The 17,029-nt window shown below is 37.5% G+C and overlaps 1 long non-coding RNA gene across 1 annotated transcript in view; it reads right to left on the bottom strand.

Moving 5' to 3' along the window:
• Nucleotides 1–1,534: 1,534 nt before the first annotated feature.
• Nucleotides 1,535–17,029, bottom strand: part of LOC120102847 (uncharacterized) — a 64,117-nt gene continuing 48,622 nt past the window's right edge. Inside the window, exons 4-5 of the long non-coding RNA XR_005504682.2 lie at nucleotides 4,722–4,794; nucleotides 1,535–1,949 (exon numbers count right to left, since the gene is read on the bottom strand). This is a non-coding gene — a long non-coding RNA (uncharacterized LOC120102847). The remainder of the gene's footprint in view (nucleotides 1,950–4,721; nucleotides 4,795–17,029) is intronic.

Raw genomic sequence — 17,029 nt, 5'->3', positions numbered from 1 at the left:
CTGACTCAGTTATTGACTACATCAGAAAAAAGGTCTAGGCTTGATGTCGTGCTATAAACGAGAGTGTGTATGCCCTTTTTAGAACTGAAGAGATCCACCATCACAACAATGTATTCTTCAAGGATGAAAAGGAAGTAAAAACTCTATAGTCTGTTGTGAAATGATAACTTCCACCTTCGTGTGGATAAGGAGAGGATGTAGGACCCCCACAGAATTAGATAGAAGAGCCACCTATAATAGAAAAGAGATTGCAGAAAATAAAACTGGAATAAAGGGAGAAAAGTTTTATAGTAAAAGATTTTGAAGCTTTTGAGCAAATCCTTAAAACCTGCATAGTCTGCAGCAAATGGAATTGCAGCACTGAGAGACATGGATACATCCCACAATTCTTAACTCAGAGACTGACTTCTACTGACAATCATGACAAATAAAATATTACTTTTTCTCCAATGGCCACTCAATGGGATTACAGCCCACTGTTAATGGCAGGTTCCATACCTAGCAATATATGGCCAAAACAACAAATTGAAACTTTGGCGGTTCTTTGCCTTACAATATTTTGTTAAGGCATTTTTCTTTCTTTCTATTTTCTTCTCTTTCTTTCCCCCTTTCCTTACAGGCACTGGGTTACACACTATAGCTTTCAGTTTTTTGTTTTTATTGGATTCCTATGTTTCTCTGCATCTGTGTGCAATTCTCTTGTTTTTTTCTTTGAAACTTTTTTTCCTGTTCGTTGTTTTGCTCTATTCCAATTGGTCTGCTTTTGTTTTAGCTTTATCTTGTTTTATTATTATTCTTTAGATGCCTGCTTGTTTTATAATATTTATTAGCACTTTTCTGCATCCACTTTGAACGTACAGCTTTTTTTCCTTTCTTCTTTTGATGTGGCCTATCATGTTTTGTATTGATGAACCATTCTTTTATCTGCAGTAAGTTCTTGGGTGTTATTCCTTTCAATGTGTTACTGGAGTAAGTTCGTTAGTGCATCATTAAAGATCAGTGTACCTATGTTAACTATATTTGTGTGTAGATTTAAGTTAGTGTTTTCATTTGTGTTTGCATATTGTTTTCTAAGGAAAGTGAGAAAGGGTATCTATTTTCCTGGGAAGGGCAGTGGAAAGAATCTTCTAGGAGATAGAGGATGGGAAACCATATCAGAATGTATTTTATGAAAAAGATTTATTTCATTAAAAAGAATATTCTACGTTATTCATTTTTATTTATATTTCAAACGTTATCCTCTTTCCCCCACCCAACCATCCACCCCTTCCCACCTCCTTGCCCTAACATTCCCCTACACTTGGGGGGGGTTGTCCAGCCTTGGCAGGACTAAGGGGCTTCTCTTCCCTTTGGTGCCCAACAAGGCCATGCTCTGCTACATATGCAGCTAAGTCATGGGTCTGTCCATGTGTACTCTGTGGATGGTGGTTTAGTCCTGGGAGCTCTGGTTGGTTGGTATTGTTGTTCTTATGGGGTTGCAAGCCCCTTCAGATCCTTCAATCCTTGCTCTAACTCCTCCCATGGGGACCCCATTCTCAGTTCAATGGTTGACTGCTAACATTCGCCTCTGTATTTGTCATGCTCTGGCACAGCCTCTCAGGAGACAGCTATATCCGGCTCCTGTCAGCATGCACTTCTTTGCATTAGCAATATTATCTGGGTTTGGCAGTGCCAGCGGCCAGCCCTGACATTAGTCTTCTTTCTCCTGTTGGTCCTTCTTGAGGCAGTGAAGGGGAAGAGCATTGGCGGGGCGGGGGTTAAGACTTCGTCTTTCAAGATATTTAGGGTTGCTTTATAATAAGTTTACTTATCTAAGTCTAAGTTACTATGTTACTATAGCTGATTTACTTATCTATGTCTAAGTCACTATGCTCTGCTACTGTAAATGACCCACCTTCTGTGTTCCTCTCAGGCCAGAAACTGCAGTCTTTGGCATTTAGCACCCCATTCTAAAATAGCAGGAGATAAAGTAGAGGATTAACTGCTAGAACCTTTTCCCTTTTGTCTCTATGCCTCTTGCTTGTCAGGCTAGGGGGAAGTTTGGAGGAATAAACTTCTATTTAACCAAGAGAAGTGAATAGCGCTTGCAGAAGTGAAAACTTTTACCTCGGCACATATGCATAAACTTACTTAAGTTCGTACACAGATTCGTGAATGCACATTTATTCATTTCCACTCAAACCAGTTGGGTTCGGGTTACAATTCTCACAATAGCATTCTTACACATACATATGCATACATTCTCACAATTACATACTTACACATACATCCATACTTACATATGCATATGGAGCAAAAGACCAAGCACCATTGCAGAAAGAACTCACTCATTCTGGATGAAAGATTAGCTCCAATCTTTATTGCATAGGGAAAGAAATAGCTTCTATCCTTTTAAAGCTAAATGAATTAAACCCAAGTTTGTAAGAGAAAAGACGTGTTCCTTTTGACAAGATTAAGCCTGCCTGGCTATTGAGAAATAACCTGTTCTGTCTCATGGTAAGGAAAAACCTGCCTGTTCTGCTCTCTCCAACTTCTTCTTTTTTCCTCTTTCCCTCTGCATTCTGCACATTGCTCTGTTATGTTACCTACAGTCTCTAAGTTGTTCCACTCTGCATCTTGTTAGCCCAGATCTTTTTTAAGCTCAGCTCTCCTTAGCTCAATTCACCTTCGCTCAGTCCTCTCCAGTTCAGTCCCTTCCCAGCTCAGTCCTGACTCTTTTTGTCCTCAGCACTTAAACATCTTTCAGAATACATGGTCAGTGTTAAAAAGTTCATCACAAGTTCACATGAAAAATCAAATCATAAATTGAAATAGAAGTTTACAACAGAGTATGTTTACATGCAAACCCATTAGGAGTAATTATTTGGCTAAATATCCATCACCTGTCTTAGCTCTACCGGTTCACTGAAGGTTTAAAACCATAACTAAGTTATTAGTGAAGTTTTGTATAGATAAACCCAGTCAATATTTTGTCCTCTGTCCTAGTATCTATAATAAATTGTTAGTTCCCTTATCATGACCTTTGGTTAATTGTTTTACAACCTCTTGGAATGTGCTCTTAGTAGGAGAAAGTCTGATTATCATCTAAGAGCAATTGACTAGTGACACTTGGGAGACTGGCAGAGTTCTCACTGCAGTTTTGACTATCAGAAAAAGACTTAATAGCAGTCCCAGTATAAAAGAGCTTGGTAATCACTGATATAATTTTGGGAATTCTTATAGGATCATCATTAAGACTAAAGAAGCCATCTGTTTGTCTATATAGCATCACTACGAGACAGTAGATCTTCATAGATCTGCAGAGATCTGCTCCAAAGGGGTGTGCTATTACTTAATGATTGTTATATATGTTTAATAATAACAACAGGAAAAGCATTTTAATAGCAGGAATCTTTCCTAAAATGAATCCCTTACAGCCTTGCTTAATAGGGGCAAACCAGTCGCAGATTATGTAATAATTGGAGGCTGGTTATCTCAGGATGATCACCCGCTAGTTATTAGCTTATCCCGTTATAGCTCCTGACATGGCAACTCGATGTATACAGGCTGGATCTACAGGTTGGGCAGGCTCTGATTGGCCATTCCTTCAGTCTCTGCTCCAAACTTTGTCTCCATATCTCCTCCTATGAATATTTTTGTTCCTTCTTCTAAGAAGGACTGAAACATCAACACCTTGGTGGTGCTTTTTGAGCTTCATGTGGGTTGTGGATTATATCTTGGGTATTAAAAGAGGAAAATGCTCATATTACCTTTCAAGTAATCTATGACATACTGTTATAGAAAACGGCAAAAGCAATTGAAACGAAGCAAATCTTCACTGCGTATTCCTCAGAAATCCCTGTACCAGCACCATCACAGAGAAATGGCAATGCAATGCACTGGTGTGAAAGTAGACAGATGGTGCTGATGATGGGATCCCATCACAGCAATGAATAATAAGTGTGTATTGATTTTTATAAATTAATGCAAGTTAGAGAAAATTAAGCAGTAAGTTCTTATAGAATTAATATTTTTAAATATTTTTGATTCATTGTGAATTTCACAGCATGCACCCCAATTCTAATAATTTCTCTTCCCTTCCATATCCATTCAATACCCTCATAATCCCCCTTCAAAATAAAATAAAAATAATAAAAAGATTATCTCTCTCTGAAAACTATAGTGTTCATGGTGTGTCACACAGTATACTCTTGTCCAAACAGCTCACTTACAAATTCTTATTAACATGATTTATTGGTGTGATTTGAAGCCTTTGACTTCTGCAACAGGATGTATACTGGATTATCACCAGGAATCCTCTTCAACACCCTGATGTTGTCCCGTGTCATGCATATCCTGCAGCTTTGGTTTTGCAGAAATCGTCCCTTCACAAGCTCCACCAGGTTATAGATATAGTAGACGTTGGGGGGTTGGGGTGTGTGGCAACTCAAAGCTCTGAATCTGGGTTTTGTGGTAGCTGAGTTGGTCATGCACCAGTTCTCCTGCACCCATGACCTAAGGCCATCTATCCCAGGCAAGGAGCATGGCCAGCTCTCCTCTGCTTATACTTTCTAACTCTCCTTTGCTGCCGTAGTGAGGGACACAATTTGTTCTCTCACACCTATGAGACCAGAGCGAGCCCTTCTGAGTTGCCCAGGTGAGGAGGGCAGGAGCACCCTTCTAATACTGATAAGATCAGGGCCAGCTCTTGAACAGAATGACCCCAGTACCAGATCTCTCACCTTGACACCACCAGGGCCTTCTCTCCAATACTTCCCAGGTGAGGAGTGGTGCCAGCTTTTCCAAGTGTTGCAGCTGGAAAGGGAGAATGAAGATTTATAGAAGCAATATCTGTTTTGTTTGGCTATGCAAAGTATTTTAAATGAATGCTGCAGATGCAAATTTATTTTGAAAAACTATACATTCATAAGAGTGAGCAAATGGTAAGATATTACTAAAGAAATAAAATAATTCTCATGATTTTACTGTATCAATATAGTAAGTGATCTATACTTAGATACAATAATAATTTATAGTACCATACACGAATATACTTCATAACAATATTTAATAATAATACAATGTAATACACAGTCTGGAGTAATGTGAACTAACAATTCTTAGTGTGAACTAAGAATATAGTCTGTAGCACTGTAAACTAATATAGTCTGAAGTAATACTCAGTATTATAAAAAGGAAATGTGAACAATAGCATAGACTGGAGTGATAGACAGTGATTAAGTCTGGAGGACTGTCCAGACAATAATTCAGTTTGGATTACTGTATGAGAATGCAGGTTGGAATATTGCACAGTAAGAGTGCTGAAAACTATATCATGATATAATCTCCGTTAGTTTCTAAGAATACAGTCTTAGGTAATGTATAGGAATACAGATCTGTACTAATATGTGCAATGCAGTCTCTAGCACTGTACACTGATGCTCACCGGTGAGTACAATAAGATTTTAGTATTCCACATTCATTCACCTCTTACTGACTTGCTTATGTACTTTCTATTCTACTGAGATCAATTTAAAAGTGTACTCCATCAGTAGTGACATTAAAATAAACTAAGAGGAAAACTTTTTCTGAATGGCGGGAAAATAATGAAATTGCAGTTTATATTAAACTTAGAATTATAATCAGTGGTCATTAATCTGAAAATAATTATAGGCTATAGGAATCAAGGATGTAGATTGAGTGGGAACATGCAAGATTGTAGCATTGCCTTTAATTGAGAGGCAATAAATTTTCAAAAGGGGGCACAGGAACTGATTTATATGTGGAAATAGAAATCAAGTAAAATTTGTTACCTGTGAGCTTTAAATGTTCTGACACATCATAATGTATTTAAAGTAAATTAATATTGAAAGTTCACCTAATTTTTTTCACAAAATGGAACTTTCATGGAAAATGGAAAGCAGAACATAGTTACAAGATAATTTTGCAAAAATCCCATCCTTAGAAGAAATAAAAATAAAATAGAAAAATCGTACATGGAATAATTGAATTTTATTATAGAATTGAGTAGTCACTCCCATGTACCTTAAACAGATTTGTACCATAAACAATACACCTTGATTAAAAGCCTGACAAAGTTTTTAGTGAATAAATGTCAATACCCAAATGCATTTAATGATCAATTATAAGGTTAGTGGAACAGATACATTACAGACGCACAAAATGTTAGACAGGGAAACGAAAAGCTATCAGTTCCATTAGAGGCTGAGAGTTAGAGTTCACAATTGTCCAAGGTTTCCGTAGATGGAGGGAACATAGATGAGGCCCTTGCTCTTCCTTATCTATTTGTTTGTTTGACTTCAAACAAGTAGCTATGACTTTGCAAGCGGTTTGCAAGTCACTTCTCTGCTCTTGATAAACTATAGGGATACATTTTTCTGTTGGTTGCATGATTCTTAAGTGTTTTAACGTATATGTGTTCATTTTAAAATTTAATATGATGTCATAAGCTGTTTCCCGTGAAGACACTATTCCATTATACTTGAAAGGGCCTATGTAATCCCTGAAGTACATTCTTCTACTTAAAAATAGTAAAGACACACCACGGAAGACCTTGGCATCTGATAGCTCAATGAGAAACAATGAGAATGTCCCACATATTTTAGAGGTTTAAGACCATGTCTCCATTCCCTTACCATCCATTGAGATCAATTGCACTGGTAATATGCCTCTTTCAAGATAGGGGGGCTGATACTATAGTCGACCCTGGTACCTCATACCACATCAACACTGATGTTATGGCAAAGCACTGTCATAGACTTCACTAATACCATCAACACAGTGAGCATGACCCATAAGTTTCAGTGCAATGACTCCCTTATCCTAACTTGTTCTGCTTTCCAAACACAAATTGTTAACAGCTATCCCAGAATGATCACTAAATACCCCTAGATTTTAACAAGATTAAAGATTAGAGGGAACATATTAACATACTCAAATCTGTATATCAAAATCCTACAAACAATAGCATGGTAAATGGAGAAACATTCAAGGAATTTCTACTATAATCAGGCACAATAAAAGCATATCAATGCTTCATCCTGTTGAAGAGAGTGCTGGAAGTCTTAGAACAGTAAGACAAAATACATAAAAAATAAAACTTGATGTATACAGAATATAGATTGAAAGGGAAGCACTCAAAATATCCTTGCTTGCAAATGACTTACTGTATATTAGTGATGCTAAGGCTTTGCCAGTGTAGGGAATGTCATGGTGGGGAGGCTGGAAGGGGAGTGGTTGGAGAAGGGGAACACCTTTGTAGAAGAAGGGGGAGGGGAATGGGATGGGGGTTTATTTGAAGTGAAAATAAAAAAAAATCCAATAAAGAAAGACTTTACCTGACAACTCTTAGAGCTGATAAAGTGGCAGGTTACTCAGTAACATTCCTCTATGCCAATGACGAGCCTGTGAGCAAAAGTACTTGAAAAAGAGTCCATTTGTGCTAGTCTGACAAGAAAAGGACATTGGAGTAAACATAACCAAGGATATGAAAGACATCTACACTGAAACTTTCAACACTGAAGACAGTGAAAAAGATACTAGAATACCATAATGACATCCCATGACATGAATTAAACACCTTTTAGAAATGATGCAGAGAAACTAGGTATCGAATACAGTAGAATTCAATAGATACCTATCTGATACTTGGCACAAAAATCAACTCTAAATCATTCAAACGGTTCAGCAGAGAACCCGAGACTCCTGGAGAATTCATAGGCTACTAGTATGCAGAAAAACAAGCACAGGCAAGATCTTTTTAAATAGGCCTGTGGACACTCAGGGAAGAATGCCAACAACTGTGAAATGGGACTACATGAAACTATAATGCTTCTTTCTCTACAGCAAAAGAAACTCTCATTTAATAGAAAGCCAATCTACAGAAAGGGAGAAAAATCTATGCCTGCTATACATCTAGTAAAAGATTAGTGTCTGGAGTGTAAAGAGAACTAAAACAACTATGCTTCAAGAAAATAAACAACCCAATTAAGAAATTGGCAATGGTGCTGACAGTAAATTCTCAGAAGAAATAGGAAGAAATAGAAGTGGTTTATAAACATTATAAAAAACATTACATATTTTTATCCATTAGAGATATGCAACATTAAAAGTGTTTTGAAATTCCACCGCAAATCAAGTCAGAATGGTTATTGTCAAGAAAAAAACTTACAACAGAGTCAGAGAAGAATATGGGAACGAGATATTATGTTTATTGACTATTGTTAGAAATATAATTTGTATAACCTCTATAGAATTTCATGGTGATTTGGCAAAGAGCTCAAAATAAATCAACCTACATAGAAGACAAAACCTATATATAACCCAGTTATGAAGGAATCAATCTACTCCATGTACATTGTTATTCCATGACTAGGAAATGGAATAATTCTAAATGGTCATTGATTTTCCATTACATAACAAATATATGGTAGATGTATGTAATACAATTCTTTTTTAGAAAAACCACGTTACTTTATGTTCATATGTTTGGTTTTAATCCCAGATGTGGGATTAAAAAGCTACTACACAGCAGGTGACTGTGATTTGTTTCCTATGCCATCTGATTTTGTCAGTGGCTTTTAGTTTAATTATGGAGAATCTGCAAAAGGTATAAATGGGAGAGTACCAAGAAGGACTGTGCTGGCTGCTGTTCCGTCTACTACTCCTGGTTACCATTCTTGTGGTGGCCAAGTGTTTGTGAGCAAAGGGATGAGAAGAAATTGGAGATATTCTGATGATGAAGACTGTACTTGCCCCCAAGGAACTCTACATCCTTAATCAGCAAGAAGTAGTCTAAAGAGGTCTATATCCCCTTTTCCCTCTAACCTTCTTTCTCTCCTACCTAGCATTGGGAGGTTGGAAGGTATTAGGGTAAAAAAAGGGTTAGAAGGGTAGAAGTATAAGAGGGAAATGGGAGAGGGGTGGGGAAAGAGGGGAACATGATCTACTATTGGATAGGATAAAATGACTGAAGCCCTGAGGCCCAGCAGAAAGAATGGAAACAGGAGACCTCAGGAGAAAGGAGGTTGGGAGGACCCTCCAGAATATACCAGAGACCTGGAAAGTGAAAGGCTCTCAGGACTCAAATGGGGTGACCCTACATGAAATACCCTACAGTGGGGAGACGGAACTTGAGCCCACATCCAGCAGAAAGACAGGGCATAAAGTGAGGAATGGGGTTGCTTTCCCATAGTCAAAGCTCTGACCCACAGTCCTCTTGTCTGAAAGAAATGCAGGGATGGAAAGAGAGAAGAACCTGAGGGAAAAAAGGTCCAGTGACAGGCCCAATGTGGAATCCAGCTCAAGGGGAGGCTCCAATACCTGACACCATTACTGAGGCTATTGGGAGCCCACAGAAAGGGCACTATCATGATTCCCTTCCAAAAGACTCAACAAGCAACTGAGAGTCAGATGCAGATATGTGCACTCAACCAATGAGCAAAAGCTGCTGTTGAATTACGGAAAAGTTGGAGCAAGCTCAGGAGGTGGGCAACCTCGTAGGAGGACCAGCAGTCTCAACTAACCTGGACCCTCCCTCCCCCGAAGATCTCTCAGACACTGGGTCACCAACCAGGCAGCATATACCAGCTGAGATGAGAACTCCAACACATACAGCAGAGAACTCCAGCAACTGTGTTCAGTCAGAGATGTACCTAACTCTCAAAATACTAGAGGCCCCAGGAAGTTTAGAAGTCTGGTGGGGTGGGTGTCCTGGAGACAGGCGGGAGGAGAGATAATGGATGTGGAACAGTCGGAGGATGGACCAGGAGGGGAACAAAATCTGGAATGTAAAAAAAAATACCCCCACGAATAGCCAATACATACATATGATTGAATTCTACTTATCAATAAAAATACTTATGAAACTGACAGAAATATATTACACTGAATAAAGTAAGGCAGTCATGGGTTTGTTCTCTCTCAATCATGGATCATATATTAAAATATTTAGATTTTGGTATTAAAGTCAGAGTGTGTGTCTGTAGAGGCCAGGAGGTATTAAAGGATCCATGAGAGACATGAGAGGAAGAGAGTTGCCACACATGTGATATGTAAGCAGAGAAAGATTATGAGGAATACTTGGATTTCGGCAGTGATTGGGTGGGAAATGAGGTAATGTTATTGGATGGGATGGGTCATTCAAAACAAAGGATATGAGAATATACCCTACAGAATTCTCCCACTCTGTAAGCTAACTAACATAAAGAAGTAATTTTAAAATTTGTATGGGGGTGCTGAAGAGATGATTGGCAGGCTAAGAGTGCTTGCTGTTCTTTCAGAGGATTGGAGTTCAGTTTTCAGCACCCAGATTAGATGACTATCAGCAACTGCCTGTAACTTCATATTGAGGAGATTAAAAAAGGAAAAAAAACTCTATTCTTTGGACACACACACACACTTGCACACTAATACATAAAGATATTAAAAAATGAATATGTAATTGGAACTGAAAGTTGACTCAGTGCCCTTGACGCTCTTGCAGAGGACTTTGATTCAGTTCCAAATACCCAAATGTTTGGCTCACAACCACCAGTAACTGCAGTTCCGGTGAATCCAATTTTCTCTTCTAATTTATATCAGTACCAAGGACATAGTAGTATACTTATATACATCCAAGCAAAATAATCATATATAACTTTAATTTCAAGTTGTTGGTTGGGTATCCAATAAAGGCTCTCGAAACTGGGGCAGTTTTCCATTGATTTGTTTTTTAATCCACAAAACCTTGATGGTAAAACTCTTCAGCTAATGACAGAACACTCTGGATGCACAACACAAATAAATCAAATTGTAACTGAGATAGGAACATTTGCCCTACTGACTTATGTTTACAATGTAGAAGCTGCTATGTTGTCTGCTTGAAAGATGTACTTATTATTGTATTGGGTCCATGGCAATTTTGCATGCAGTTTTCTTTTTTATGTTTGATTTGAAGCTTTATTCATGGGAAGGAATACACAAATCTCAAATGTTATTATGAGTATGAGCAAAATAGAACTTAGATGTATTGGAAGGTCAGAGGCACTTATGGAGAGCGTATTAGTGATGTTATATTAATCAGAACCATAGCAAACAGCTTTTGAAATATTTATCTTTAAATCCTTATAGTAGTACTGCTCTTATCCTTGGTGAAAGAAACATCTTTTCACTGTAAGGACAGTAAGCCATGGTTAATATAGAAGTCATATTAGTCAATGTGCTGAGAAAAAGTGACTGTTGTGAGCTCACTCCTAATTAGGACAACTATGTTAGGTATTCTAAGTTCCAAAGAACATCATGACAAAAATACTACAAAACCGTAAAATTGGAAGATTTAGTAAGAGAACTATGGAAACTTGCTGTCTTCTGGATCGGTTATGGTGTCAGTAGGAGAAGACTAATTGAGAAGAAGAGGCCTGCATGTTTAGGAAGGGGAAATGAGAAGTTAATCATAGCTGAATATGTTTATAACATGTTGCATACATTTATTAATTGTCAAAAATAAAAAAATTCTTTCAAGCCTACACAAATGGTGTAAGAAGATGAATTTTCAAGTAATTGTCAATGATGGCCATGTTTTACGTGCATCATATCACTCAATATTGAGAACCATCATTAGGGTGAATGTCACAAATACCTGCTTTTCATTTCTGAAGAAGAAAGCATAAAAATAGTAAAGCTGGCCAGTCTTTCATAATGTGACGTATAGACATGGATTCACACTACAAACTTGTGATTAGGGAGCCCATGTTATAAGTATACTCAGAACATCTAAATTGCATCTATAACATAGTCATTCTGATTTGCAATGGAGAAAATAAAATATGAAAAGGTCTTTAATGATCAAAAGAATATAAAACTCTAAAATTATGTCAGAAAATTATAGAGTTGAGCATAGGCAGGGTTGTAATTTATCATTAAGTGACAAGTTTAATGTTTTAGGGAGTTATTAAGTTTATAGTATTAGTTTGAGGATAAATAAATCACAGTTATAGAATATTGAGTGATCTAATATCTGAAATGATGTGTTTGTTTGTAGAGTGATCTGCCCCCAGGCATCTGAGGCTACCTAGAACTTACTCTGTAGATGAAAATGACACTAAATTGATCTTTCTATGTCTTGACTTTTGTGCTTCGTAAAGGATGTTGTTTTAAATGAACATAGAATGAGTAAGGAGGGGATGGACTAAAGAGAAGAGGGAAGGCCAGAGAGAGCCAAAGGATGGAGGTGGGACAGATCCTGTGTTTATGCTATGACTACCAGATAACTGATTGGTTGCTCTCTCATCAACAGCCAGGTAAATGGGACAGCCTTCTCCTCTGAAGTGTTAATTGTAATGCTTCCCTTACCTTATAATTCTGAGAATTTCAATAGGAAAACGAAAAGCATTCAATGATAGCAAATTCCATATGCAATAATATATTATATAATAGTAAAAGTAGAGAGAGGAATGATATATGTTGGCTACTATTGAAAGGGTTCTCTCTGATAACGAATTGTGGACCAAAACATTTAATGTGTTCCTTACACATTGTACCATTAAAGAAGCCTGTGTCTCAAAATTGTCACTGTTATATCATCTACGGTTGTAGCTCTGGTTTCAGAAGGTGGGGGTGTTGTGGAAGGAACTGCAATTCTGAGAGCAGTGCACACTCTAGGCAAAGTAGAAAAATGTTAAGCGTCTTATGATTAGATTACTTATTACTTTCTACCTAATTTCAGAATTCTGTAGGGGCCTGGAACTCATATTTAAAAGGTGTGCACAGGATGCCATTCATTAAAGCCCAAGCAAACCTAGTTGGAACTTTATTAAAAATTGACTAATAGACACTCTAGATAATTGAAATGACAGCTTGTTTTGACAGCTGCAAGCAAGAATGTTCTTGTTCAAAACAGTGAGTATAAATCTCTTTAATTTCCACACAGAATAACCACGTATAGTACTAATTTAGTTCGGTCAGTTTAAAGAATATATAGTAAAATGAAACTTCGTTGCTGCCTGTGGAGGCTAGTAATTTGAGGTTTTACCAATCATAGGTGTTCATAAGATCTGGACACACGAGCCTTGGAGTGGAATGGGAGGAAATGGAAATTCGCTCACGAGTGACCAAGTATATAAAGAACAGAACAACCATTATAAATAACACCGTGTCAAATTGGGAAATCAAGAAACACTTTCGAAGGATTTGTCGCCAAAATCCCCTAACAAGCAGCATGAACAGGGGCGCGTTTATCATCTGTAAGCCCCTGTAGGCATTTCATAATTGTATTGCCAATGCTAAGGAGTGAAACAGAAGAAATAACTTAATTTCTTAAGTAACAAAACGAGTCAAATCCCAGGTCAAGTATAAACCACATAACATGAAGTTGTATCAGTTTTCCCTTGTTAGGACATGGCTGACTTGGTTTTATTACATTTACATCCATAAAGGAAATCATAAGGGCAAAAGTAGGTGATGAGCAAATTAAAGCTTGCCAAGTGGATTCACATCAGATTAAAGAGGAAGTTGAAACCTACATGCCAATCTTGGGCTGTGTGCTTCACGCTCTCCTGATATTAGCTCACTCAATTCATGCATTTTATTTCTTTCCAGGTTGCATCCAAGTAGTCATTTTATTGGAGACACAACAAGCTGAAAATTTAAATTTCATTGGTATTACACTTAACACTTTTTTTGGTGAAAGATTAAACTCTTACAGAATGGAAAACCAGTCCATGAATTCTATGTGGTTGTATGTTGAAATTTATCTATTTTCTTTGTTGGACAGATCGGTACAAGACATTTGTTTAACACTGTACAGAGCAGAGTTGCCAACACCAGTTTAACTTTGTTAAATGCTTCTTCCAAATGGACTAGCAAAGGCCACTAATCTCATAATAAAGGTAATGAAAAGGCAATGTTTCTCTTTCAAATGAAACAAGCTTAAAAAGCAGAGAACTAACAGGTTGCTGCAGTCAGAATCACTCTCACAATGAAGAGCCTTTGCTTCTCTTCCTTCCTACGTCTTTCTCAGTGTAACCCGATCTGAATTCACAACAATGTGAGTGCAATGAGTTTTGAGATTTTCTGAGAAAATGGTCCTTTCTACTTACAGGTAAATCCAGTCCTATATAAAGTCATTCGTTTGACATTAAGTGTAAAATTTACTTAGTCTTTAAAATTCCCAGGTTTTATTTTTCTTTCTCGTTTTTGTTTACTTGTGCATTATAATTTAATTACAACATTTTTCCTTTCATGTTCCTCCATTCAAACATGCCCACATAGACCTTCCCATGCTCCTTCCAAAGCATGGCCAGTTTTTGCCAGTAATTATTTTTCTGTTCATACCTGTATTTGCATATATGTATATGAGTATGATATACATGTATGCATGCACACATACATATATACATATATACTTAAAGTATTCTTAAATATAACATTGAACCAATATAATGTTCCTGTTAAGTATATTTTCAGGGCTGTTATTTAACACTGGGCATTTTGTTGGTGTGACCTTCCCTGAGGAGGAACACTTCTGCTTCCAGCTATACTCTCTTACCTATACTTCTTGTGGAGGGGTGACACTTCACTGGCTTTTCCCTATCTAGTCTGAGTGATTATGCTGGTATATCTATTTCATAGATTCTGATGTTAACAGAAGGCATTGTTTCACTGCAAATTTTCTAATTCTCTGGCTCTTACAATCTTTGTACCCCTTCTTTCATACTGTTATCTGAGTACTGAGTACTAGCCCATACCAACGAACACCATGAAACAATAACTCTACCATGTAACAAATGAAAATCATACCTTGGCAATAAGAAACAGCTCTCTAAATGAATTTAATACCTGTCAAACCAAAGGTATACCATGCCTGGTACTGGGAATTTAACTATTCAGAGCTAATGAAACTGAAGGAGAATCTGCAATTGCTAGGTTATTAAACAAGTATAATCTCTACAACAATCTATAAATAATTGTCCTTTGTACACAGATAAGTGTAGTCTCATCCTTTCATCAAGAGAACTTCTCTTTACAACAGAGACCACTACAAAAACACCCAAAAGGCAGAATTATGGTGAAATAGACCTGTTTTCATCATAAAACATTCATTTCTTTGTTCAAAGCATAATATTTATGTGGCATATGTTTAATATTTTAAAAGTAAACAAGGACCATGACTTACTGATTGCTCGATATATTCCATGAAAGAGTGTATTGTTATTAAAGTATACTGGTTTTTATTCCTAAAATGTAAGTACCAACCTAAATATTTAATGTCTGTGAAGCATTTTATAAGGAAAACATACCAAAGTATTTAAATATAATTGTAAGAAATGGAATTGTTCATTGAGTTGGAGTTTTCACTGATGAAAGTCAATTTCATTCAATATAAGATAAAATTATTTTACTATTGATATTGAAAAGTACACACACACACACACACACACACACACACACACACACACACCTCCTTTACTGTGTTTTAAAACATATTTGGGAAGAAGTCAAAAGCCAGATTCACATTTAAAACACGGTGAGACAAAAGAGAATGAACAGGGAAATTGCATAAAAAGATTAGATGTGCATCAGTCTCACTCTTAAACATAAAGCAAGGAAGACATCCATTTGATGTAGAGGCTAATCTGAAAGTTTAAGAGGTAAACTACTGAGAGTTTCTGAGATGAAGGACCTCCACATCAAACCACATACACTCAAACTAATAGAAGAAAAACTAGGGCAGCATCTGGAACACATGGGCACTGGAAAAAACTTTCTGAACGAAACACCAATGGCTCATGCTCTAAGATCAAGAATCGACAAATGGGACTTCATAAAACTGCAAAGCTTCTGTAAGGCAAAGGACACTGTGGTTAGGACAAAACGGCAACCAACAGATTGGGAAAAGATCTTTACCAATCCTACAACAGATAGAGGCCTTATATCCAAAATATACAAAGAACTCAAGAAGTTAGACCGCAGGGAGACAAATAACCCTATTAAAAAATGGGGTTCAGAGCTAAACAAACAATTCACAGCTGAGGAATGCCGAATGGCTGAGAAACACCTAAAGAAATGTTCAACATCTTTAGTCATAAGGGAAATGCAAATCAAAACAACCCTGAGATTTCACCTCACACCAGTGAGAATGGCTAAGATCAAAAATTCAGGTGACAGCAAATGCTGGCGAAGATGCGGAGAAAGAGGAACACTCCTCCATTGTTGGTGGGATTGCAGACTGGTACAACCATTCTGGAAATCAGTCTGGAGGTTCCTCAGAAAATTGGACATTGAACTGCCTGAGGATCCAGCTATACCTCTCTTGGGCATATACCCAAAAGATGCCCCAACATATAAAAAAGACACATGCTCCACTATGTTCATAGCAGCCTTATTTATAATAGCCAGAAGCTGGAAAGAACCCAGATGCCCTTCACCAGAGGAATGGATACAGAAAATGTGGTACATCTACACAATGGAATATTACTCAGCTATCAAAAACAATGACTTTATGAAATTCATAGGCAAATGGTTGGAACTGGAAAATATCATCCTGAGTGAGGTAACCCAATCACAGAAAAACACACATGGTATGCACTCATTGATAAGTGGCTATCAGCCCAAATGCTTGAATTACCCTAGATGCCTAGAAGAAATGAAACTCAAGAGGGATGATCAAAATGTGAATGCTACACTCCTTCTTTAAAAGGGGAACAAGAATACCCTTGGCAGGGAATAGAGAGGCAAAGATTAAAACAGACACAGAAGGAAGACCCATTCAGAGCCTGCCCCACATGTGGCCCATACATATACAGCCACCCAATTAGACAAGATGGATGAAGCAAAGAAGTGCAGACCGACAGGAGCCGGATGTAGATCGCTCCTGAGAGACACAGCCAGAATACAGCAAATACAGAGGCGAATGCCAGCAGCAAACCACTGAACTGAGAACGGGATCCCCGTTGAAGGAATCAGAGAAAGAACTGGAAGAGCTTGAAGGAGCTCGAGACCCGTTATGAACAACAATGCCAAGCAACCAGAGCTTCCAGGGACTAAGCCAGTA

This window comes from Rattus norvegicus, chromosome 5 (assembly GCF_036323735.1).
Source record: "Rattus norvegicus strain BN/NHsdMcwi chromosome 5, GRCr8, whole genome shotgun sequence".
NCBI classification, from domain to species: domain Eukaryota; kingdom Metazoa; phylum Chordata; class Mammalia; order Rodentia; family Muridae; genus Rattus; species Rattus norvegicus.
Note: the sequence above shows the minus strand (reverse complement) of the source record. Positions and strands in the feature narration are given on the sequence as shown.